This window comes from Rhineura floridana, chromosome 18, assembly GCF_030035675.1.
Source record: "Rhineura floridana isolate rRhiFlo1 chromosome 18, rRhiFlo1.hap2, whole genome shotgun sequence".
NCBI classification, from domain to species: domain Eukaryota; kingdom Metazoa; phylum Chordata; class Lepidosauria; order Squamata; family Rhineuridae; genus Rhineura; species Rhineura floridana.
In genome coordinates, this window is record NC_084497.1 from 26,209,444 (window position 1) to 26,235,421 (window position 25,978).

General features: G+C 44.6%; 1 protein-coding gene across 4 annotated transcripts in view; it reads left to right on the plus strand.

Moving 5' to 3' along the window:
- Positions 1-25,978, plus strand: part of PLCH2 (phospholipase C eta 2) — a 309,207-nt gene that overhangs the window by 110,993 nt on the left and 172,236 nt on the right. The gene's annotated exons all lie outside the window — the stretch shown is intronic.

Here is a 25,978-nt window from a genome sequence, read left to right on the forward strand (position 1 = left end):
TTCCTCAGCAGCTTGTTTCAGGCCGAAATGTGGTTAAAAGGAATGAGAGAAAATGCAATCAAAGCGGACATGGGTGGCTGCGCGAGGCCTCCCTCAGGGCATGGGAGGAGAAGGGAAAGGGGTGTCAGGTAGCTGATAGGCTCAGTGGGACTCTGAGGAGAAGAGCTGGATTTGTGGCAGTGCATGAGAGGCCATAGAGATGCCATTGCTGGGGGGGGGGGAGAGCAGAGAGAGAATGAGAGGCAACTGGAGCCACGTCCACATGGCTGTGTCCTTGCACTTGACATCACTTGCTCCAGGCCCCGCCAACCCTGCACATTTATAGTCCTGCTTTAAACAATCACGGCTTCCCACAAAGAAACCTGAGAACTGTAGTTGCTGGAAGATCCCTTACCCCCTCACAGACCTACAGTTCTCAGGGTTCACTGGGAAGAGGACTTGCTTGTTAAACCACTCTGGGAATTGAGAGTTAAACCGGGAACACACTTCCAGCGCTCTTGCCTGCAGAAAATGGTGGCATGGACATTAAGAACATAAAATGTCCTGATGGATCAGGCCAGTGGCCCATCTAGTCTGGCATCCTGTCCTGACAGTGGCCAGTCAGATGCCCCAGTGGGATGCCTGCAAGCAGGACCAGAATGCAAAGAACACGTTCCCCTTCTGCAGCTTCTGGCAAATGTTCTTCAGAAGCATATTGCCTCTGACTATGGTGGCAGAGTGCAGCTGTCAGGGCTAGCAGCCATTGATGGCCTTATCCTCCATGAGTTTGTTTAATCCTCTCTTGAAGCCCTCCAAGTTGGTTGCCATCACTGCCTCTCACTGTCAGTGGCCATCTAGCTGCCATAGTTTAACTCTGCACTGCATGAAGACGTCCTTTCTTTTGTCCGACCTGAATCTTCCAACATTCAGCTTCATTCAATGTCCGCAAGTGTTATGAGAGAGGGAGAAAAACTTTTCTCTAGCCGCTTTTTCCCCGTGCTGTGCATAATTTTATACACTTCTATCATGTTGCCTCTGATTCACCTTTTCTCTAAACTAAAAAGCCCCAAATGCTGTAGCCTTTCCTAGGGGAGTCGCTGCATCCTCTTGATCATTCTGGCTGTCCTTTTCTGAACCGTTTCCAGCTCTACAATATCCTTTTTGAGGTGAGGCAACCATAATGTTACACAGTCTTCCAAATGCAGCCTCACCATAGATTTATACAACAGTTTACCGGTTTGGCTGATCCATGGCTGATGCACTCCTTTCCCTTGGGCAACAAATCAGGCCAACAACCCCTAACCTTCCCCCCAGTTTTTGAGCTAGGGAGGGGGCAGCTGCTGTAGGATGATCCCCATCTACCTCTCTAGCTTTAAGCTCAGGAGGGAAGGCTGGTTGCTCATCATCACACACTCACCCAAAGTTTGTAATACTGTCATGCATGAAAAGGAGGCCTGCTTATCCCTTTCTGATAACACTGCGTTTAATTTTTTTTAAAAAAAGCACATTGCAGAAGGCTTAACTATAATCCCGTTAGATATGATGCCTATTGCAATCACAGTAGGCAATTTAGAAGGAAGATAATTTCAAAGAAATGTGCACTTAATGCCTTTATTTATTTATTTTAAAAACCTTCTTGGCCGGTGGGTTTGCTATCTCATTCCTTTCCGTAATTTTCTTCCCAGCAGGGCTTATTTTCTAACTCAGTTTCTGGATTCCAGGGCCAACTCTGCTCTGGATCAGGGAATAAATAATAGAGCATGAAAGATGAGGATGCTTCTAATCGTATTGACTTTGGTAGTATGTACTTTGCTTACAAGGACTAGGAACCCATCACCCTCCAGTTGTTGATGGACTCCAATTCCCATCAGCCCCAGCCAGCCTAAGCAATGGTCAGGGTTGATGGAAGTTGCAGTTTACTCACGTTTGGAGGGCCACTGATCTATCTCTGCTTTATAAAGTATGTATTTCTCTTTCTACCAAGTGTCTATCCCAGGAATGGGGAACCTCTGACCCTCTAGATACATTCCTCCTCCAGTATTCAGAGGTATACTTGCAATGAAGTTCTCTGCAGTTTAAATATATCAACTCCCCACACACATTTAAAGAGAGAGGATTTTTTTAAAACAACGTAGATCAAATGCTCCTGAAAATAGAGGTTCTAGTTAGGTTTCGTGTCCATTGATAGGCCTACACTGCATGACTGTCTGTAGTAATTTGGGTGAGAAGAAACCTCCCCTGGAGTATACACCCCCACCAATATTTATGAGCTCATCAGGAAAGTGTTCTTCCATGTTTTCCATCCAAGGTATTTGTGAATTGAGCGGTTAGAATTCTGCCACAAGCAGCCGCCTGGTGCAACCGGTGGGATTTAAAATCCAAGGCCAGCAGCTTAATTGGTTTTGTGGAGGGTATCCTCTCTCCATGTCTAACGACTTTAATATGGCAAAGGAGCATTTTACTGTAGTTTGATATCCATCACCAAAGCATCCACAGTTCAGCTAAGCCTTGTCTTGGCAGAGTTCTGTAAACAGTGTGAATGTCCCGACATCTTTCTTTTGTTTAATCTCTAGGGTTTCCATGCAATTAGTTTCAGTATGGCATGGAAAAGATATTACTAAATTTTTTAATGCTTGAAATGCTTTTTATAATGTATATAATTTTGCCATCTCCTTTCAAAAAGATCCCTGCTGCTGTTCAATGCATTACAGGATTCTTGCTGCCAGAGATGCCGCAGGCTAGAGACGTGCAAAGCCTTCTGTATTATTTCTGTAGAAATTTCCTCTTTGCCAACAAAAGACATCTCGTATTCAGGGCATTTATCTGCAGAAATTCATCTGTCCTTTGTGTGTGTGTGTGTGGTGGTGGTGAGGATAGGAATTTCTAACTGGTTTGCTTGCATATCTAGTTTGCTTCTGTGTCACCTCTAGGTTTTGGTGATCCTTGTCTTGGACATGATTCCATCAGTGGTTCCTCCATCCCTGAGCAGGCCACTGTCATTGCTGGCCATTCACTTGCTCTCTCTCCCTGGGCCCAAGCCACACCACTCCCTGGAAGGAGAGGGCAAGGCAAGTGAGGGCTGCCGCCCCTTCTTCTTGCTCTTCCCTCTCCTTGCGTTCTTGGAGGGGCAAGTGGACTGATAAGAACATAAGAAGAGTCCTGCTGGATCAAGCCAGTGGCCCATCTAGTCCAGCATCCTGTTCTCACAATGCCTAACCAGATGCCCCTCTGAGAAGCCCACAAGCAGGACCTGAGCGCAGGAGCACTCTCCCTTCCCATGGTTTCCAGCAGCTGGCATCCAGAGGCATCCTGCTCTGGCAGTGCAGGTAGGACCAGCAGGAGCCCATACTTACATCCAGGGGGTGATAGCACTGCCTGCCAGCTTCCTCCTCCTCAGTCTCAGTGTTGCCCTTGCAGAGCTAAGTAGGACAAAATTAGAATGAGCAGGCTGTGCCTGCCATTCGCTCTGGCTCCACCTACTGTTGGGCTCCTTGCCTTCCGCCCCACCAGTTCCAATGGGCACCAGCCTCCATCGGTCCTGTGCCTCCTATTTGCTTCCCTTTGCTACCACTCTCCTTGTTCGTCTTCCCTTCCAACTAAACCCCCAACCTGCTTGCACTTGATGCCACATTGACGCCATCTTTCAAAATGACTGATCTTGGAATGAAATGTTGGGATGGTTTCAGGAAGTCTCATCCATCAAAAATATGAGCTGGAAAGATGGGCACCGGTTTTTGTTTTATCTGCATTGCCGCTGTGAGTTACTCTCCTGGCTGATCTGCTCTCCTCATCGCTCTGGCTTGCACCTGAAATCTCTTCCATCTCCCTGCTGCTAAATATACAGCTTTCACAGCAAAATGCAGCTCAGCTTTTCCTATGCCAGCTCAGTGGTGGAAACTGCCAACCAGCTGACAGCTAACCACTTGTTTACCACATAGGTGCCTTCTCCCTTATGAAAGCTGTTGATGGGCTAGGATGTTATCAGCTGGCTAGGAGTTCATAGTGAGCATTGCTCAACAGCAGCCAGCAACAGCAGCCTGTCTTTTTGATGAGAGATGAGTTTTAATTATTTTTCCCCTTAAAAAGTAGAACTACAATTAATTACCTGCACCAAGCAGAGTCGCCCTCTTGCCCGGGAAACAAATAAAACTCTGGAGCAGGGAAAAGTTCTGGCAGCTACAATGGAATGACAATTGAGCTAACATAATACTATTTACCTGGGCCTTTTAGATGTTGCTTGTATATGTTTTTATTCCAGGTTTGAAGAGTTGGGTTATAAATGCATGCAAACAAATGAATATGTTGTAATTATGCTGAAAGAATTCAGCAAATGATAGCAGTAGTGAACATAGTCTTAGGATGCTTTCACACATGGGGCTAATAGCGCTGGTTTAACGGAATAATAAGGTAGCGCTTCATTCATTCTGATAGGCGCCAACAGGTAGCATTGGGTGATGAGGTTTCAGACCCTTGGCCTCTCAATTGTGGTGTGCCACAGGGCTCTATCCTCTCTCCCATGCTATTTAACATCTATGTAAAGCCGTTGGGAGAGATCATCAGGAGATTTGGGCTGCAGTGTCACCAATATGCAGATGACACTCAGCTCTATCTCTCATTTAAATCTTCACCAGAGAGGGCTGTGGAGACCATGTCCAATTGCCTGGGATCCGTGAGTGGATGGATGGGCAGGAACAGGTTGAAGTTGAACCCTGATAAGACCGAGGTACTACTTGTGGGAGACAAGGGAGGGTTAGGAGATGTTGACCTGGTGTTTGATGGGGTGAAGTTGCCCCTACAGGACCAGGTCCGCAGCCTCGGAGTTGTTCTTGATTCCAGGCTGTCCATGGAGGCTCAGATTTCGGCTGTGAGCCGGGCAGCTTGGTATCAGTTACATCTTATATGTAAGCTGCAACCCTACCTCCCTGTTCAACAGCTCTCGCTCGTGGTACATGCCCTGGTCACCTCTCGATTAGACTACTGTAATGCGCTTTATGTGGGGTTACCCTTGAAAACAACCTGGAAATTACAACTTATACAGAATGCAGCGGCATGCTTACTTACCAACAGCCGCCGCCGGGACCACATCACGCCAGTATTACTTGATCTACGCTGGCTGCCGGTTGTCTTCCGAGCCTGATTCAAGGTGTTGGTATTAACCTTTAAAACCCTAAACGGTTTCGGCCCTGCTTACCTGAAAGAGCGCCTCCACCGCCACCAACTATGCCGCCCAACTAGATCAGCCACACAAGGCTTTCTCTCAATCTCGCCAACCAAAACAGTTAGGTCGGTGGGTACTAGGGAGAGAGCCTTTTCTGTGGTGGCCCCCACTCTCTGGAACTCCCTCCCATGTGATCTTCGACATGCCCCTTCCCTAGATGTATTCCGCAAGGCCCTAAAGACGTGGCTATTCCAACAAGCCTTCGAGGTCCTTGGGATGGGTAAATCGTCATGAGTCTGTCATCTATCGTATGTTGTTAATATAATTGCTTTTATATGTATTGATGACTGTCCAGTATTTCTATCTATTGTTATTAATGTGATTGCATCTGATATTATTGTATTTTATCTTTTTTAATGTACGTCGCCTAGAGTGGCTAATTGCCAGATAGGCGACAAACAAATTAAATATTATTATTATTATTAATTATTATTATTCCAGATTTCAAAAATCCCTTTCACACTGCAGTGCCTGTTATACCGGCATTTTGCGCAACAGTCTTTCACACAGGTCTTCACCTCCCTGTTTGAGGCCTGTTCTTTCGGTGCGTGGGGTTTTTTGAAGGAGGCGCGATCGCGATCAGCTGAGAGGCGGGCCAGCACAGCAGCAGAGGCTCTGGTTAAGCAGCAGCACCATAGGCTGCTCTCCAGGAGCAGCTGGGATCGGCTAGGAGGCACCGCGGTGGCAGTTGGTAAGGGCGGGCATGCACTGCATGCTGGGATGGCTGTCACATGAGCATCAGCAGTAATGCAAAACTCCCGCAATCTTCCAGGTTTCCAGCCTGCTATTGGAATTTTCCCGGTATCATTTATTGTGGAATTTAGCGCAAAACTTCCACTACATTTCACCAGAATTCCGGAGCTACTCATTATGTCGTGTGAAAGCTCAAATTTTATGCACAAATTAACAGGAAATAAATAGTCAGAATAACGGAATAAAGTGCAGTGTGAAAACACCCTTAATCTGTTGTGTTATTGGTCAGATTGGGTGGTATTCAGCTAATGCATCTCATCAGTGCAAGGACACAACAGGACGTCCCGCTCTCCTTTCCCTGCTCATATCCCACAAGCTCCTTAAATCTGTTCTAGAGGGTGGAGGAACCCCTAGAACAGATTTAGGGGGTGCACAGGAGGAGGAGAGGGGAAGAATCCCATTGCACAAGCAGAAAGCCTTGTGCTGATGGGACCATGACTCAGCACTTCCCAATGTAACCATAAGGAATCTATAATGTAGTTAAATTCTGCATGCAAGGATCCCATCTAATGAATTTAAGTTACAAGAAAGAGGGGTATAGACTGAACTTCATGCTGGTATGACCTGTTGACAGTGGAACAGCCTGCCTCATTAGATTTTTTTTTTGTGGAAGGGTGGATGATTATTTATTTATTTATTGTATTTATATACCGCCCCATAGCCGAAGCTCTCTGGGTGGCTTACAGCAACCAAACACATTAAAAACAAATATACAAATTTAAAACACATCTTTTAAAACAATTTAAAACACAATTTAAAAATTTAAAACAATTTAAACACACATGCTTGTAAAAACACATCCCGTCAGGGATCCTGTAGTAGAGCATTTCCTGCATCTCCACATGGTTGGACCCCATAACTGTAAAGGTCTCTTTCAATATTGTGATTCTATAAGTGGCACATACAACAGGAGGCTGGTCAGGAACTTCACTTCATCTGGTCTTAATCATGAGAAAAGAAAGCAATCTGGGGTGGTGGTATTTAGGTGCTTATATCTGCTGTATGAATGAATTGACCTCCCTGTAATTATGTGCATATGTATGTACTGCCTTCAAGTTGATTCCGAATAGGGTTTTCATGGTAAGCGGTATTCAGAGGTGGTTTACCATTGCCTTCCTCTTATGTGTGTAGACTTATGTATAGGTCTCTGAAATCAGACCTCTAGCAGTGAGAGAATATAAGATGCCCATGGCTAGGAAATTTGCAGCTGGAGCTAAATGGTGAAGATCATGACTCATTGCAGAAGTGTGTCATATCACATCATTTGCTCCTAGGCTGATTTTCACAGGGACAGAGATGTTCAGCAAACAAGTCTGAATTAGTGTGATATGGCACTCTGTCCGAGGTTGGCCATCCACTTTACTGGGGAATTGTCAAGACTTCTCAAACATCCTTTATGCCCTAGGAGTCTAGCAGAGAAAGAGATATGTGTGTGTGTTGTGTGTGGGACTTACCGTCTAAGTCAGGGGTGTCTAACCTTATTTGACCCAAGGTCCAACCCTCCTTCCTAACAGTTATTCAGCCATGGAACAGACTGCTGTGTGATGTGGTAGACACTCCTTAGCTAGATAGAGCTATTTATTTAGGGGCTGGACAGTCTATCTTCCAGGGTTGGTGTAGTTACATCCTGCCATTGAACAGGGGATTGGACTATATGGCCTCTGAGGCAAGGCAAGGGTCGTAGCCCAGTGGTAGGGCATTTGCTTTGCTTGTGAAGGTCCCAGGTTTAGACCCCAGCATCTCCAGCTAGGGCTGAGAGAGGGATTCTTGCCTGAAACTCTGGAGAGTCTCTGCCATTCAATACTGAGTGCACAGTTAAAGTATGAAATTCACTCCCACAGAAGGCAGTGATGGGCACCAACTTGGATGGCTTTAAAAGAGGATTAGACGAATACACGGAGGAGGAGGAGGCTATATATAAATGGCTACGCTCTGCCTTCGCGATGGGAGGCAGCATGTGTTTGAATACCAGCTGCCGGAAACCACCGGAGGGGGTACTGCTCTTGCGTTCAGGTCTTGCTTGTGGACTTCCTATTGAGGCATCTGGTTGGCCATTGTGAGAACAGGATGCTGGACTAGATGGGCCACTGGCCTGATCCAGCAGGCTCTTCTTATGTTCTTATGAGCTGGATGGACCCACAGTCTGACATGGTATAGGTTCCACTGTACAATTTTACAGTTGTTAAGATTTTGATTAACAAATTTCAAGCCTCTAGAAGGTTAAGCTGAAGCTGCATTGAAGCTGGCGTATCTAACTTTTCCCATTTGAGACTGCCCATCTGCCAAGACTAACATGTGCTCCACGTCTCCACTTCCCTTCAGAAGTCTGGTGAGCAATTACAGAAGGCCAAGAAATCAGAAGAAGGCTAGGACTGGGGAGGGCAGCTGTGAGAGAACTAGAAAAGGTCCTCAAATGCAAAGATGTATCACTGAACACTAAAGTCAGGATCATTCAGACCATGGTATTCCTGATCTGTATTTATGGATGTGAAAGTTGGACAGTGAAAAAGGCAGATAAGAGAAAAAGCAACTCATTTGAAATGTGGTGCTGGAGGAGAGCTTTGAGCATACCATGGACTGTGACAAAGACAAATAATTGGGTGTTGGAACAAATTAAAGCAGAACTATCACTAGAAGCTAAAACGATGAAACTGAGGTTATCATACTTTGGACACATAATGAGAAGACATGATTCACTGTAAAAGACAATAATGCTGGGAAAACCAGATGGTAGTAGAAAAAGAGGAAGGCCAAACAAGAGATGGATGGATTCCATCAAGCCACAGACCTGAACTTACAAGATGTGAACAGGGTGGTTCATGACAGATGCTCTTGGAGGTTGCTGATTCATAGGGTCACCATAAGTCGTAATTGACTTGAAGGCACGTAACAACAACAACAACAAGGCTCTCATCATGGTGGCACCTTGATTGTGGCGCTCCCTCCCCAGACACTGTCACTTGGCCACATCACCACTACCCTCCAGGAGCCAGGTGAAATTTCTTTAGTCTCCCAGACCTCTGATGGCAAATCATTTTCATTTGCTTACCTCTGCTGCCTGACATTCTTAGGTATTTTAATCTGTATTGTTTTCAGTTCATTTGCTGTGGCATGTTAGAAATGGTTTATCAGTTGAGTTGTCAGCTGCCTCAAAGGCCCAGTTGTGTGGAAAGGCAGGAGGGGCATTTTTTAAAAAAATGCATGAATAAATATATCAGAAATAAAGTTCACATGAGGGGAAGCTGTTATCTTCTTGCATTAGCAGGTTGCATTTCACTTTGCTGGTTTTCTGGGGTTGCAATTTTAATAATACTTCCTATGGAGTAAGTCTAACTGAACTCTCTCTGGGACTTACCTTTGAGTAAATACACTTAGGATGGCCACTGTGAGTTGACAGTGAGTTTATTTTCTTTTTATGTCTAGATGAGTATTTAGATTTCTTTTCCCCCCTTCCTCCTTGCAAGTTTGTTTAGCCTCCTTTAAAATCCCCAGGCCTACTGACCTGTTAGGGTTCATTTAACTGTGGGCCTCTCCAAATGTCCCTTTTATTATGCATTCATGATGATTTGTGCCTCTGATGCCGGACTGAGCTGGAACTCGGTAAACCTATGGATAGAAATAAATGTGTTTGGCCAGAATGGCATAAATGAAGCACTCATGTGCTCAAATTTCCTCAGCTTGCAAAATTAAGTCCTCAGTCTCATCCACCCCAAATATGCCCTGTTTGATGAGATTTGTGGCTCTCTCTGTTGCAGGATTAGCACTCTTTGGTGCTCTGATCATGGACATACACACCTGAAAGCATCAAGTAGAGTGTAGGGCATACAGAAGGAGTTAACTACACCAGGGGAGGGGGCTATAAACCAGCTAAATTAGGTCCTTCCCTTTTCGTAGACTGGAAGGACAGCTCTGGATCCCTGGGCTGATGCTCATCTGCGAAAACGGAGGAATTGACTTGTGGAGCCGCTAGTTGCCAGTTTACTTCTGCCCCCCAAATGTGGCTTCCCTATTAAAGGGCCAACAGCAAAGAGATGGGGGGACCCTCAAAGTGCCTTGCAAGTGAAGAGCCAAAGGTAGAAACGAAAATGTTTTTATTTACTGCCTGACGCGTTACAGGTAGAAATAACCCTTTATCAAGGGCAGCATTAAACTTCTTTGCGGCTGCCCTTGATAAAGGGTTATTTCTACCTGAAATGTGTCGGGCATAAATAAAACACTTTTGGCACTTTGAGGGTCCCCCCCTCTTTGTTTTTAGTGCTTTCGGTGCCTCCCTCCTTGCTTTTCTGCTTCCCTATTAAAGGGGTCACCAAAGCCGGTACTGATGTGTCTGTTTGTCAAGTGGGGCCTGCAACAAAAAGTTGCAGCCTGGTGTGTTCATGTTCCGTGTTCCAGTCAGCTGCGATTTTTTTTAAAACAAATCCTCATGAAAATCCTCCACCATTTTTGTGTGAATGTCTCCAAATAAACACATTTTTGTAGGCAGTTTTGACAAAGGTACACATTTTTGCAAGCCATTTCTCATCACATCATGCCTTTTTGCCTGTTATTTTCACTCATGTTTTCATTTTTATGCACACTTTCCCCTAATCTATGCATTTTTGTAAATATTGTTTAGTTGGCGAACTGCATCCCAAAATTCTCATAAATGCGAATTTTGAAGGATGGGTGTGTTTCGGTTCTCATATTGTTTTAGAAAGTGCAAACGTGATAAATTCTGCTGGGAATGCAAACTGAACTGATATTCTCACCCATTCCTAGCCAACTGCAGGAGACCACATCCTAACCACAGGGTGATTTCTCTGAAGCCACAAGTATAGCATGAACCACCTCCGAGTCTGACAGCCTAAGACAGCCTTTCCCAACCAGTGTGCCTCCAGATGTTGTTGGACCACAACTCCCATCAGCCTCAGCCATTGGCAATGCTGGCTGAGGCTGATGGGAGTTGTGGTCCAACAACATCTGGAGGCACACTGGTTGGGAAAGGCTGGCCTAAGGGATTGGAGGCATTTGATTCTTTGTAGGTGTGCGTCTCCTTGCTTATTTCTTCCAAATGAAACATTTCACCTTCTTCTCCTTCTTCTCTTCTTGTTTCCACCCCCACTCGGGCTGCTGATAGCACGAAGACAACCTGTCTATATGTAATCAACAAACAGCAAATTACTTCTGGGTGCATTTGTCAGCCCCACTGAGGCCACACATTTGCTCAGTCTGAATTGCGAACAGCAGAGGAAGGGACGCTTTCACTTAGCGTTCGCCGTGAGCGTGGCAACCCTATTACACCCCATTCGAGAGGAACCTCATCACTTGGGCTGTTTCTATTAGCACTCTGAGCGGCTGAGGACGCTGTCGGCATGATTGCAAATGTGGCGTTCTTTATCTGGATAACAGGGATAGGTGTGCACCTTTTTCTTTTAATGTTTGTTTCCCCCGTTAAATATAAAGTAGATGCGACATTTTATTTTTGGTTTTGCAAAGCCCTGAGTGACTTTTGTACTGTTTTGTAATCGCATGAGCTGGTCTGGTGGGCAGGCAGTAGCAGCTCGAGTACATAAGACCATGACGGCCACCTTACTGCAGGGATATATGGCCAATGGTTGGGATGACAGGAGTTGTCGTCCAGCAATGTCCGAAGGGGCCCACATTCCCCACTGCCGCTTTGGGTGTTGGCACAGCGATTGCTTATATCCTAGTGAGTTGACATTTGTTGTGGCCTGTTGCACCCACTTCTAGTAGTGTTGTGATGTCACCATGGCACTGCAAATTGAGTTTCAAGCTTGGCACAGTGTTTTTTTTTTTTTAAAAAGAACACATAATAACATCGCCACATAAATTCTGGATGTATTCACTGAACTCACATCTCAACATACTGCTTTGGGTTAAGAACATCAGAAGAGGAGCCTGGCTGCTGGATCAGGCCAGGGGCCCATCTAGTCCAGCATCCTGTTCTCACTGTGGCCAACCAGATAAGAACATAAGAACATCAGAAGAGCCTGCTGGATCAGGCCAGTGGCCCATCTAGTCCAGCATCCTGTTCTCTCAGTGGCCAACCAGATGCCCGTTATGAGAAGCTCACAAGCAGGACCTGAGTGCAACTGCAACTCTCTCCTCCTGCAGTTCCAGCAGCTGGTATTTAGAAGCATATTGCCTCCGACCGTGGAGGCAGAGCACACCCGTCATGGCCAGTAGCCATTGATAGCCTTCTCCTCCATGAATTTGTCTAATGTTCTTTTAAAGCCATCCAAGTTGATGGCCATCTCCGCCCCCTGTGGGAGTGAATTCCGCAGTTTAACTATGCGCTGAGTGAAGAAGCCCTTTCGTTTTCTGTCCTGAATCTTCCAACATTCAGCTTCATTGGATGTCAGCAAGTTCTAGTGTTAGGATACCAGGGAAAAACTTTTCTCCATCCATTTTGTCTGTGCCATGCATCATTTTATGCACTTCTATCATGTCCCATCTGACTCGCCTTTACTCTAAACTAAAAAGCCCCAAATGCTGCAATCATTCCTCATAAGGGTGTTGCTCCATCCCCCTGATCATTCTGCTTGCCCTTTTCTGAACCTTTTCCAACCCTGCAATATCCTTTTTGGGGTAAGGCGACCAGAACTGTACACAGTTTTCCAGGTGTGGCCGCACCATATTTTTTATACAACGGTATCATGATATTGGCAGTTTTATTTTCAATATCTTTCCTAATGATCCCTAGCATGGAATTTGCCTTTTTCACAGCTATCGCACACTGGGTCAACATCTTCATTGAGGTCTCATTCCTGGTCGGTCCCCTGTCTGAAAACCCGGAGAGCTGTTGCCAGTCCGTGCAAACAGTACTGAGCTAGATGGACCAATGGTCTGACTTGGTATAAGACAGATGCTCCTACATGTTCAGGGAAGGGCAATAGCTCAGTGGCAGAGCACCTGCTTTGCATGTAGAAGCCCCCGGGATCAGTCCCAATGGTATCTCCAGGTAGAGCTGCGAAAGATTCCCTGTTGACATCTGTGCCGTTCCATGTAGACCAATGGACTGGCTCTGTACAAGGAAGCTTCCTACAGTTCCTCAAAATTCTGGCAGTCTGGAGTCAACCGCAGTCTCTTCTCCATGAAGGGAGCACAATCGGTGACAATGGTCACGAGTAATTGCCAGCCGCTCCCTCGGGTCAGTCTCGCAGGATTCAGCCTTTGTGCTGCTGCTCCCACAAGGTATGTTGCTCCCCCACTCTCTTCTTTGCTGTCATGGAACTATCTAATAAAGAAAGAGATTGTGAAGGTTGATGTGGTCAGCTCTGTTTCTTTTTTTTTGCCTGAACCTAACCCTCCTGCTTCTTTGGAGCACGAAGCAATATGCTTGTGTTGAAACGAGGACCGGAGTAAGACAATAAATCAGAGAGACATCAGAGGAGTCAATCATCTCATGTGGCAACGGCAGCTTGTGTGATGTACAGCTGTCTGTTGACATCCCATCTCATCCGTTTGTTTGTCTTGCGCTTCTACTGGGTGGCTGATGTTTTGGCAGGCATCATGTCTTCCGTCAGTTGTTCCTGTCTATCCAACCCGCCAGCTGATCTGGAACTGTGTGTGATTTAAATGAATGAATGAGTCAATGATTTGGATCATTGCCTCCACCAAAGCTCGCGTAGTCCAGGAGTCTTTCACATTTATTAAAATGAGCCTCCTCCAAATTGAGGAAACAGTAGTCTGAGCATCCCTGAGTGGAACAAAGCGCTTCCAAGAACATTTCTCTAGGTGAGGGCCTCCTGCAGATACCATCTTATTGGGAGGTCCGTTCTGCACAACATAGGAAACAAACCTTTAGTGTCATGGCACCAACACTTTGGAATTCCCTCCCCTTAAATATTAGGCAGGTGTCTTCTCTGTTATCTTTTGGCCGCCTACTGAAGACCTTCCTCTTTCAACAAGCCTTTTACGTTGAGACCTTATCCCAGTCTGCGTCTGTGTTGGAATTGCTTTTCAATATGTTTTTAAATATATATTTTTTAAAAAAAACAATTCATTTTTAACCTTCTTTAAAGATGTTTTGAAAACCTTAAAAATGTTTTTAAAGATGTTTTAATGTATTTTCAAGTCTGTTTTTATGATGTTTGAAAGTGTTTTTAGTGCTTTTGTTTGCTACCCTGGGCTCCTGCTGGGAGGAAGGGCGGGATAGAAATCCAATCAATAATAATAATAACAACATGAACAAGAAGAACAATAATAATACATTTCCCTTTAAACTCATCCACAGTAATGTGGCAGGACCCTTTGTAAATCTCTCCAGTCGTGTTTGCTGAACTATAGGAATTCCTGCATTCCTGTACTTTTAAAAACTCTTAAACCTACTCCAGTATTCTTATATAATGACACAATATTCAATTAAACTTAATAAAACCCGATATATCTTAACCAAACCCCCGCAGCTTTGTCCTGTTTTAATTTACTTTTCAAACGATTGGAGTGGGGAGTTAATAGATGACATTTTTTAGCTGATGGAGCTGTCCATGGCTCTGAAGGCATTTAGAGCTTTTATCCCGTCGATCTGACTGGCTGAAAACGTCCCAGTTGGGAAGATGGAGAGACTCACCAGGAGCACTTAAGAAAGAGCGATGAACAAATCAGTTTATTTCCATTCTGTGTCACTTTCACATGAAGTGTATGGTGTAGTATAGTGCAGTGGTTATAGTGTTGGACTAGAACCTGGGACAACAGAGTTCAAATCCCAGCTCAGAGCCATGAACCTCAGTGGGTGATGTTGGGCCAGTCACTGCATCTCAGCCTAACCTACCTCACAGGGTTGTTATGTGGATAAAATAGGGAAGGGGAGAACCATGTAAGTCACCTTGAGCTCCTTGGGGAAAAAGTGGGATATAAATGAAATAATAAATAATAAAATGTGTTCTAGTAAGAACAATCCACCTGATATGTACCAACAATGAAAACACAAATCAAGAAGCTGGCCATTTTGTGGTTGAGTATGAAGTTGTCATACTTTGGACATATCATGAGAAGACATGATTCACTAAAAAAGACAATAATGCTGGGAAAAACAGCAGGGAGTAGAAAAAGAGGAAGGCCAAACAAGAGATGGATTGATTCCATCAAGGAAGCCACAGACCTGAACTTACAAGATCTGAACAGGGTGGTTTATAAGAGATGCTATTGGAGGTCACTCCATTGGGTCGCCATAAGTTGAAATCGACTTGAAGGCACAAAACAACAACAATAGCTCTGCAATATGCCAATGAATAACTTTCCTAATAACGTCTAACGTGGGCAGTCCTACCACAGTAAAAATGGATGGATGGGAATGCATTTAGTCAAATGAAGCCAGGACTCATCGCCTTGCTTGCAAAGACTATGCACTGAGCCCTGCCCACCACAGGTATGTGGCCCCTGGAAGGTTGCCCATAAGAGAATGCGGTCCTCAGGTTGAAAAAAGGTTCCTGGCTGCCAGCATATGAAGTTCCCCATGCAGGGTTTCCAATTGTATTAAATCACTGCCATGCCCACACTCCTTGCGGAAGCCGTACCTGATTGTATCCCAGGACCATTGTCTCGACCGAACAACAATGAAATTGGGCAAAGCCGTCTATTCCCTTGTCATTGTTTCCCCTAAAATCCACACTCCTCAAACACTGTTGACATTTAGAAGAGCTGACTCAATGCAAGTATTGCAAAACTGCTTTGTCTCTTACAAACTAGCCCTCGTCCCACAGGAGAGAAAAAGCCACAAATAGCTGGCTGAGATGTGCAACCGAGGAGGTGTCTCCAGTGCCAGCCACTTATGTCCCCCTTCATAGGGAAGATTTATGCCCTTTGAGATCCTAAAGGTGAAAACGTTTTCTCTCTTGATCTGAAAAGGCCATTTGGAGATTTGAGTACATTTTAGAGCTTGAATGTTCACCCAGAATAAGAAGAACCCTTTCACAACCTTCTTGGACAGAGATAACTCCCGTGTAAGAAAATAAGAGCCTTGTCTGCTGTCATGTCTGAATTAGGAACATGAGAAGCCACCTTAGTCAAACTATTGGCCTGTCTAGATTGCCATTGACTTTACAACAACTCTCCATGGTTTCAGACTTTGATTAACTCTCATCCAGGGAAGCCAAGCTCAGAGGTTGTTTGGCACATTCTTCCTTGAGCAGAGTCTTGCTATGCTAGCTCTTATTTGTGCATAGTACGGCATGCAAAAAACTGTAATGTTTGCAAAATCCTGCAACGTGTCTTTGTTTTGATAGGAATTATATTCCTTTTTGCTGTTTTTGTCTAGTTGAGCTCTTTACTACATTTGCCTTTGCATTTTAAAAAAAGGGATTTTTTTTTAAAAGGCGCAGGTCTTTCTCAACCATAGCTGGAGATGCTGGGGATTGAATTGACCTTTTGCATGCCAAGCAGATGTGGTGGCACTGAGTCATGAGCCTTCCCACATGGGGTATTATCTCTCTCCCAGGAGTAGGGATGCCGGAGGATTTGATTCAATTCACACTTAAAGAGCCTACCTTACTTGCACTTTGCGACACAGCATGCAAACTGAAACGCAGCCATCCTGCGACATTCGCAGTTCTCCAAATTTTGCAGTGCAGCTCTTCAACCAAGCAATGTGCCCCCAAATGCATATACTGGGGCAAAGTGAGGGTTAAAATGGCCATATTAGTGAAAATAACATGCAACCATGCGTTATATAAGGGAAAACGGCATTCCAAAATGTATATTAGGAGAAATCCCAGTAACGTGCTGATTGATTTTCACAATTTTTTTTTTAATTGCAAACTGCTGTGGAAAAATGAAGAACTTGAAAATAAGATAAATGAGAAATTGAGAGAAACCAAAAGTGACAGTTTCGCTCATCCCTAGACAGGAGGGCACATAACAGGACTTATTCCGGGTGAATGCACTCAAATGCTATATCACACCTTTGCGGCTGTACTGCCTTCGAGTCGATTCCGACTTATGGCGACCCCATGAACAGGGTTTTCATGGTAAGCGGCATTCAGAGGGGGGTTCCCATTGCCTTCCTCTGAGGCTGAGAGGCAGTGACTGGCCCAAGGTCACCCAGTGCGCTTCGTGGCTGTGTGGGGATTCGAACCCTGGTCTCCCAGGTCGTAGTCCAACCAGAGCTTGGAAGTAACTAGTTACAAGTAACGAATTACTTCTAATTCATTACTTTTTTGAGTAACGAGTGGGTAATTCCTTTACATTTTGATTGTAATAGAACTAGGAGTACTTTTACTACTTTTGTGGAGTAATTGTAACGTTTCCAGAATTACTTTTGGGTATTACTTGGGGGGGAGCAGGGGACGTCTTCTGCTCCTCTGATTGTGGATAAAAATCATGTGCCTCAAACTGGGCTTCTGTGCAGTATCGCTCTTTCCTCATGCTCTGTGGATGGGTAGGAGGTGACGAGGGAGGAGGCGGAGAGTGAGACTGGGCGGAGTGGAGAAAACAATTGTTTTAAAAAATGGATAGTGGTGGTGAAGAATGGAGTGGAGGGAAAAAGGATCCGGAGGTCAAGAACATGGATAAAGGAGGAGGAGGCAGCAGCAGAATGGAGATAAAGAACTGTGGAGGTGAAAGATGACAACGTGTGTGTGAGAGAGAGAGACAGAGAGACAGAGAGAGAGAATACTGTGTTTGCACTTGGCACACAAAGTGGCCTCCCCCACCCTCTCTGGCTACTGTGCTGCATTTGCAGTATTTTAACTTTTTTGCATCTCAGGGGAAAGTGTTTGCTTGAGTGAGTGTCCCTTAGTTGGTGGCAGGGCAGGGTCTGGGAGGTGGTTCAGTGAGAGAGATTATGCTGTCTGTCTGAGTGGGGGGGTTGCGCTTGGTTTGGCATGCAAAGATCTGAGCTGTGGCCTCTGCCTCCCTCCCCACCACCCTTACCAGCGGAGAGACCACCATTGCTATCTTATGAATACAAATAATTATTCTACTACCTCTGTATGTGTTTGTTTATTTTTAATGTTGTTTTAGGCTACTTAGATGTACAGCAGCCAAGGCCAGTACCTTGTAGGCCTTTTTTTAAAGAAAAGTAACTGCAATGTAATTGTACTGATTACTTTGGAGTAAAAGTAAAGTAATCAGTTACTTTCAGAGCAATTGCAATTGTAACGGTAATTACTACTTTTTTGGGCTATGTAACTGTAACTCTAATTTATTACTTTTTAAAAGAAATCTTCCAAGCTCTGAGTCCAACACCTTAACCACTGCACCACACACATCAAGAAAAAAAAAAGCTTTCACCTTTAGGATAGCAGAGGTGTTATTTTGGTGGGGCTCCTGCTGGGAGGAAGGGCGGGATATAAATCAAATAATAAATAAATAATAAAATCCATGAGTTGGAAAGCCGGTACACATTTCAGATTCCTAGTCTGTGCACTCGTGCCTATGGGCTGTATCCAGCTGAGTCCTACTCAGAGTAGACCCACTGAAATTAAGGAACCTAAGTTAGTGACTTCACTGGGTCTACTCTGAGCAAGACAAGTATTGGATGCAGGAAGGACATTTTCATTTTTGGGGGGGCAGAAGTATCATTTGGGGGGCAATGCCCTAATCCCCGCCCCGGTCGCTACACCCCTGCTCCCTTCCCGTCTGTTGTGGGATGCGTTTGTCCTGAGGAAGAAAGTAAGTTGCCTGTAAAAGTAGGAAAGAGAGAATGGATGTGACCTACTTCTGCAAACACATTCTGCAGCACATGCCGGAGACAGGAAAGGACGGGAGGTTTGTTGGCTGGATGTTTCTGAGGCTAGCAGCAGCGCTGAGGATAATAGCACACTGGCATGCCAGAAGTGGGCAAAGGAAGCTGATCCCAGAACACACACACACACACACACACAGAGCTCTGCTGAGAAAAGCGTTCAGGAGAGAGCTTTCAAAACATGGGTTGTTTTCTCCAGATAGATAATCTCCACAGCGAAGGTCCAATTTGGCAGCAGGTGTTTGGTTTTTATTAAGCTGACAACAAAGAGGAAAGGTGGACGGACATTAAGTAACAGTTGGTGTCATAAAGAAAGAAAGCTTCTGGGGATGAAAACCTCCTGAAAGATGGCGTCCTCTAATCCAGACACCAGACTCCCTAACTGCACGTCCCATGAACCCTGGCCGATGCTCTCTGGGGCTGATGGGAGTTATCCTTCAGCAACATTTGCAGGACCAAAAGTTCCCCACACCTGCCCTATTGGGTATAGACAAGGAGTTGTTAACCAGTTGTATGGGGAAAGCATACAACTGGGGAAAGCACTGCCATGTTCATACTTAAATATTAGACAGGCGCCATCTCTATTATCTTTTTGGCACCTACTGAAAGCCTTCCTTTTTCAACAGGCCTTTTAAGTAGAGACCTTATCCCAGTCTGCGCTTGTGTTGGAATTGCTTTTTAATATGTTTTAAGATGTTTTTAAACTTTTTTTTTAAAAGATGTTTTTAAAGCTTTTTAAAAATATGTTTTTAAAGATGTTTGAATATATTTAAAAGTCTATTTTTATTATGTTTTAAAGTGCTTTTAGTGCTTTTGTTTGCCACCTTGGGCTCCTACAGGGAGGAAGAGTGGGCTGTAAATCTAATTAATTAATTCCAAAAGTAGTTCTTCTCCCCCCCCCAATATACAAGTTTCTTAATTTTGAAAGGGGAAACAGACTTAGCTCTCCTTCCTACTGCCTGTCATCACCACACCTTGAGGAAAACGTGAGGTGCCGTTGGCTGTAGCAGCTCTTATTTATTTGATTCCATTTATGAATTGCTTCCAATAAAATAACTCCAAGCAATTCCACAGTGAAAACCTCAACAATGAAAAACAGTTCCATGTGTGAAAGTATTTAAAAACAACCTTGTATAAGAGAAGAAGTTATGGACACCCATCCTCTAGGCTCCCCATTCATATCCCCTGCACAACACTGGGGAAGAGGGCCCACGCACACGCACACGCACACACACATACGAAAAAGCTTGACGTTATGACTTTAATTTTCTTTACAGGAACAAAGGAGGGAACTTTGCAGCCCAGCCCCTGACATTGTCTTGCCGGTGGGAGGGTGTCTCCTCTCGGCATAAGATGTCACTACATTTTTACCTCCTCCATGGCTGAAAAGAGCAAAGGCGCCCGGGGGCTTGTGAACGGCTGCAAAAGGCACTTTCAAGGGAGTGGCAGTTTTGGCTGTGTAGGTTTTGCTCTTAGATCTTTTGTGCCTTAGTGGGATGCCTGCCCCCCAAATCCCCCTTCCACGTTTCTGCTCAGAGCTAGGACTTGTTTTGATATATACAAAAACTGTGAAGCTAAACGCAAACACGGTGCTCCAAACAAAGTTAAGGTACAGACATATAATTATAAAATGATATCAAAAATGTAATATGGATATGAACAGTCAATATAAAATCCCTATAGATATTTTCCTATAATAATAAAAAAGGCCAGCAAAATAATAGAGAAATCAGTGCCCATATACAATAAAATACAAAATATATGATATAGTCAAGATAATATTAATGTAGAGATAAAGGGCAACTTGTGAACAGTGGCCAATATGTTTTAATATATGCCATGTTAGACCAAAGCAGTTAAACCAAATCCCATCGCAATATTTCAGTGTTTGATGAAGTCGCTACTGGTGCTGTCAGAGTAGGACGTTTGGGCAATGTTCTGGGGGTGGGAGGGGACACTCAGCCGAGTGAGCAGGAGGGGGCCTGAAATGCCCCAGGGCTCCTGCATTACCACATGTGGAAATAAGTGAAGTATTATTATTATTACTACTACTACGGCTACTACCACCTGCCCTTCACCAGCAGCTTCCAGGGCAGGTTACAGCAGCAAAGGCACCGGAATAAAATTTCTGGGGACTACAGAAGGGGCAAAGTATATTTCCAAGTGGGCAAGAAGTGAGCTCCTTGTTTGGGAGGGTGACCCCAATGCTCTCCTTTGGTGACACCCCGGACTACAACAATTTAAAATTCAATATACAAAAATTCAATAATAATATACAGTTATGCAAAAGAGAGAAAGCCGTTGCAACGAGAAAAGCAAGGGCTATCAATGGCTACTAGCCGTGATGGCTGTGCTCTGCCACCCTAGTCAGAGGCAGCATGCTTCTGAACAGCAGTTGCCGGAAGCCTCAGGAGGGGAGAGTGTTCTTGCACTCGGGTCCTGTTTGCGGGCTTCCCCCAGGCACCTGGTTGGCCACTGTGAGAACGGGATGCTGGACTAGATGGGCCGCTGGCCTGATCCAGCAGGCTCTTCTTATGTTCTTAAGGGAAACCTTTCCAAACGGAAACAGGGCAGTGTAAATTCACTGAAAGAATTGGGTCCCACAAAGCAAAACACCTTCATTGCCAGAGGCCAGAGTAAAGAGGGGCGTCTTCAACGTACGGGTAAGAGCTGTACAATGTAGGTGCCAGGCGCACCTCTCTGGGGAGGGAGTGGCACATCTTAACACTCGAGATGGCTGATAGGGATGGAGATGGTCTTTCAGAACCATTGAAAGATGTCCCCATAACCATTAAATCCAGAGCCCCCACCCCTGCCCTATAAGACCATTAGGCTCTGAGCCTAACATTACTTAAGCATACCAGTGGTTACTGAGTTTCAAATGATAACAACAAACAGTCAAGCTAACTTGAAGGTCCCAAAGGCAGACAAACAGACAGAGAGAGATAAAATTTATTTCCTGATGAAATAAGAGTATGATTCAGTTTGTGCAGTTTCTGCATTTTCAATCTTTTTCATGTTTGTTACTTGAAAAAGTCTTTTGCTCAAGAGAAAGGAGAGTAATTGTTCATTCAAGTCTCTTCCTCTCTTCAAACAGCTCTACCTTGACCGCTTTTGGCGGTCCCAAAGGAGGCTGCATGGGTCTCTTTGCGGACATTCTTCAAGAGATTAGAATGCTCAGGGAAGCAAATGTATCACTTGCAATTACAAGGAATCAGCATCTGGTTGTCTTTGTGATCATAAAAGTGTTGTTCTATTGGACACATCATTGGCTCTCAGAGTTAGTAACTGAGAGCAATTAAAGACGAACGTGCTCATTTGCCATGTAATGAATTGAGTTCTCTTCCCTGGCAAGATAAATATCTTCATTAGTCTTCATTCAAGCAATTAAACAGACCAATCATTTCTGAAAACACACTTTTTAAAGTGATTTTCAGGACCCTTAAGTACAGTAACCGGTAATGGCTTTGTTTTTTGTTTATGGCAATAATGATAGTTATGAATTAACATTATCATGTTTATCCCACTCTTAGACAAGAAAGGTTTACAGAGATCATTGAGAAGTCTGTGCCCTCAGGCTCACAATCTAAGAGATGTGGCATAAAAGGAAATAGGGACTGGGAGGGAAGAGGAAAAAGCAAACCAAGCCACTAATTCTTAGTTACCGAGACCTTGTAGTGAACAGGAGGGATGTAAATATATCGAAATGAGCTAAAAGTTGCTGATCTTTTAGCAGAGCTGAGGGAGAGGCCCTGCTGTCCCATAGGAAGCTGCCTTATACTGAGTCAGACCATTGGTCCATCTAACTTAGTATTGGCCACACTGACTAGCAGTTTCTCTTCAGGTTTCAGACAAGGTATCTTTCCCACCCTACCTGGAGATCCTGGGGACTGAACCTGGGACCTTCTGCATGCAAAGCGGATGCTTTCCTATTGTGCTACGGCCCTTCCTCTCACAGCCTGATGGAATAGCTGCTATAGATGACAGCCTGATGTAGCAGATCTTTCAGCAGAGTTGATGGAGAAGCCCTGTGGCATCATCTCTCCCTCTCCTATACAGCCTGTTGGAATCCTAAACAAGGCAATCTCCAGGCCCGCCAGAATTGCCAATTTTGATAAGGGGTGCTTCCAGATAACTTGTTTATTGACTATTTGTTCTGATATGTTTGTAGGGAGGTTAGATGAGGTTGTGTCAAAGCAAATGCTATCCCACACTTCCTAGTGCATTTCCTCATCACTTTTCTTTGATTGCAAAAAGTCTGATCTTTGGGGGAAGAGGGTTTGTTGAGCAAGACCTCCCAATCGGCTGTAACTTCACAACCTGAATTTGCTGGTATGTCAATCCTTCCAAAAAATAACAAGAGCCTGGAAGTGTCCAAGGTCTTATCAACTAAGTTTTATTTTCTAAAAATGAGGGAATGAATAAATGAATGCCTAGCCAAAATAAAATAGCCAACCGTTGATTGCCTGCTACTAGTATGGATGTCAGAGAATTCTGCCAAGAGTGTAAGTTGCCACAATTTGCATATTCGCCTGAAGTCAGGGATGGAAATCATGCAAGCAAATGTAAGTGGCATTTGCTATCGTTGTTTTTAGTTTGCAAATGTTACATAAGGGGTTGTTTTCTGCATTGTGTTCCCTCCGTTAAAATGCACTAAAGTTAATTACACAATTAATTGCATGAGCTTTGGCCACACAGGATAGCAAGAATAATGTAGGTTTTAGCGGAAGTTAAACTGTAGCGGAACGGAAACAGCGCTGATTGTGAGGAACACAGGAGGTAAATCAATGCCTCCTTACACCCCTACCTGCTAGCTTTATCACTGGTGCAGGTTAGTATGGGTTTTCTTTCCTGTGCATTTTTTAATCTCCTGGCAAATGCCCACAAAGAGACCCATGGCTTCTCCTGGGGGGCCACCAACAGTTCTCCAGGCCTTATAACAAGGTAAAGGGAAATGAAGAAAGGAGAAGGCGTCAGTGAACAACCACTCTCCTCCCTCTCTTTCTCACCTTGTTGCATAAGCAGCAGTTGACAGAGTTGCTCCTAATTACATGGAGAGGCTGCTCTTCTCCCTCCCTCCCTCCCCCATCTTCTCTCTGTAATGTGCCTCGCAATTTGCTTTCTGTTTTTTTCCTCCTCCATCAGCACTTTTACATGCTATGAGTTTTGGATATACTTTCTTTTTTTTGGGGGGGGGAGAATTGGCTTGCTTCCTGCTCCCCAGCTATTTTTGCCCTCTGAGAACCTCAATTTTATTTATTTGCACACATCACTCCCCGTTTGCTTTCTGAGTGGCAAGGTCAGCAATGTGTAAAAGTTCCCAAATCAGAATTTTTGGTTGAGGCAGCCAATCCTATTTTTAACCTGGCGGATCATTGGAGATATATATATATATATATATATATATATTTTCCGCTGGCAACTTAATGCAGGTTAGGAGAAGCTAACCAGGGCATCTGTAAGAAACATTTCCCATCAAGAATGCTTCACTGAAACGACACCGACGCTTTATCTCTTCAGTGTTTTCTCTTAAGGACTATCTCTATGGTGCAGATGTCACCTGCTTTAATAGCCATTCCCCTCTTCCCAGAGTAACCTTCAGGACTTTAATCAGCAGTGGAGGCTTGCCCCTCTAGGGCAAAAGGGGCACTGCCCCACCAACCTCACTCTGTCTTCAGCCAGCTCCCACTTGCCTGCCTTCTTACGTTTACATCCAGTCCAATGGGTAGCCCTGCCTGTCGCTTTCCTCCACTTTAGTCTCAGTGCCACCCTTGTAGAACTCAGCAGGGAGGAGGAGGGTGGGGACAAAACTAGAATGAGTTGGCTCCACCTCCAATTGGCTCTGGCTCTCTCTGGGTTGGTCTCAATGCCTTCCGCCCTACCACTCCCAATGGGCTGCCGCCTGAGTTCTCACAATGGGAATGGGTCCTAGGAGAGGTGGACTTGAAGGCTCAGAAGACCTCAGGCCACCGCTAGCTGTTGTTGGAGCAAGTTGCTCCCCTCGGGTTTTCTGTGGTGTGGCCTGCCCTGAGGTTTTATTGTCTGGACTGGTTCTTTTCCTTCTTCTTAAAATAAAATATGGCGATGAAGCATATATTCTGCCTTGAGGTCCTTGGAGGAATGGTTGGCTGTAAATGTAATCCATTAAATCTTCCTTAAGTTATCCTTAGGAATGGGGGAGAGATTTGATTCAGTTTGCATTTAAAGCTGAATCTATCAAATGAGCACTTTCCAAAAATAATTTGACACAGGCCTGCTTTGAAATCTGCAGTTATCGGAATTTTGCAGTTCTTCACCCAGCGGTTACAAAAATGAATATATTAGGAGAAAGTGTAAAAATGGATATATCTTTGAATGGAAACAATGTTCAAAAATGCATTGTATCAGGAGAAATTGCTTACAAGCATGTATACATTAGTAAAAGCTGCAGACAAGAATGTGAACATGTGGCTGCTTTGGGGAGGTCCCTGTAAGTTCCTCTGGGCAGGGAAGCAGATGTGCAGCTTTGTGAGAGGCGAAGGGTGAAGGTGAACGGTGACAAAAATGTGTTTATTAGGAGAACTCTGCATTAAAATGCTGAATAATTTTTATGAGGATGTTTTTTATTTTAAAAATTGCTGCAGAAATGTGGAGAACTGGATTTCAATCTGGAAAAATGAGAAACTGGGAGAACCAGAATTGACAGATTCTTCCATCTCCGATCACTGGATCACCGGAACCTCTTTTGATATATAATCAGCCGTGTGTGTGTGTATAAATATATTTAGTTGTCCTTGCATTTCTCATGAAAAAGTTAGTAACTATGGGAACGAAAACCCCATTGATGTGGGGGACGGTTGCCAGTTTGACACCCACAGACAGCAAAAGGAGAGAATTTATAGAAGGTCTTGAAACTGCACATTGATGATGTGAGGGGGAGGAGTGCTAGAGCGGTTTTTTAAATTTTGTTTTTGTTTTTTCCAATCAGCATGCGCTGGAGAGCTTCCTTTTTTTGCGGAGAGGGCCCTAGCTCCTCTTTTGTGTGAACGTGGGGCTCCTTGGTGAAGTCCCCTTAAGTCCCTTCAAGCAGAGAAGGAGATAGGGAGCTTTGCGAGGGGCGAAGGGTGAACGGTGAAGATGGTGCTCCCAAGTCCAGGGCTGAGCAAAAATTGGCTTGCAAAATTCTCGTTGCTATTTGCAAAATGGGGTGGGCATTTTGGTATTATTATTGGGGAGGAGGTGAAATTCTGCAACACTTCCCCCCCCTCAAAAAAAGTTATCTTCTAAGAAATTCTGGCTCACTTAGGGAGCAATCCAACTGCTGGGTAGCCGGCAGAGGAGGAGCCGGCGGAAATCTCCACGGG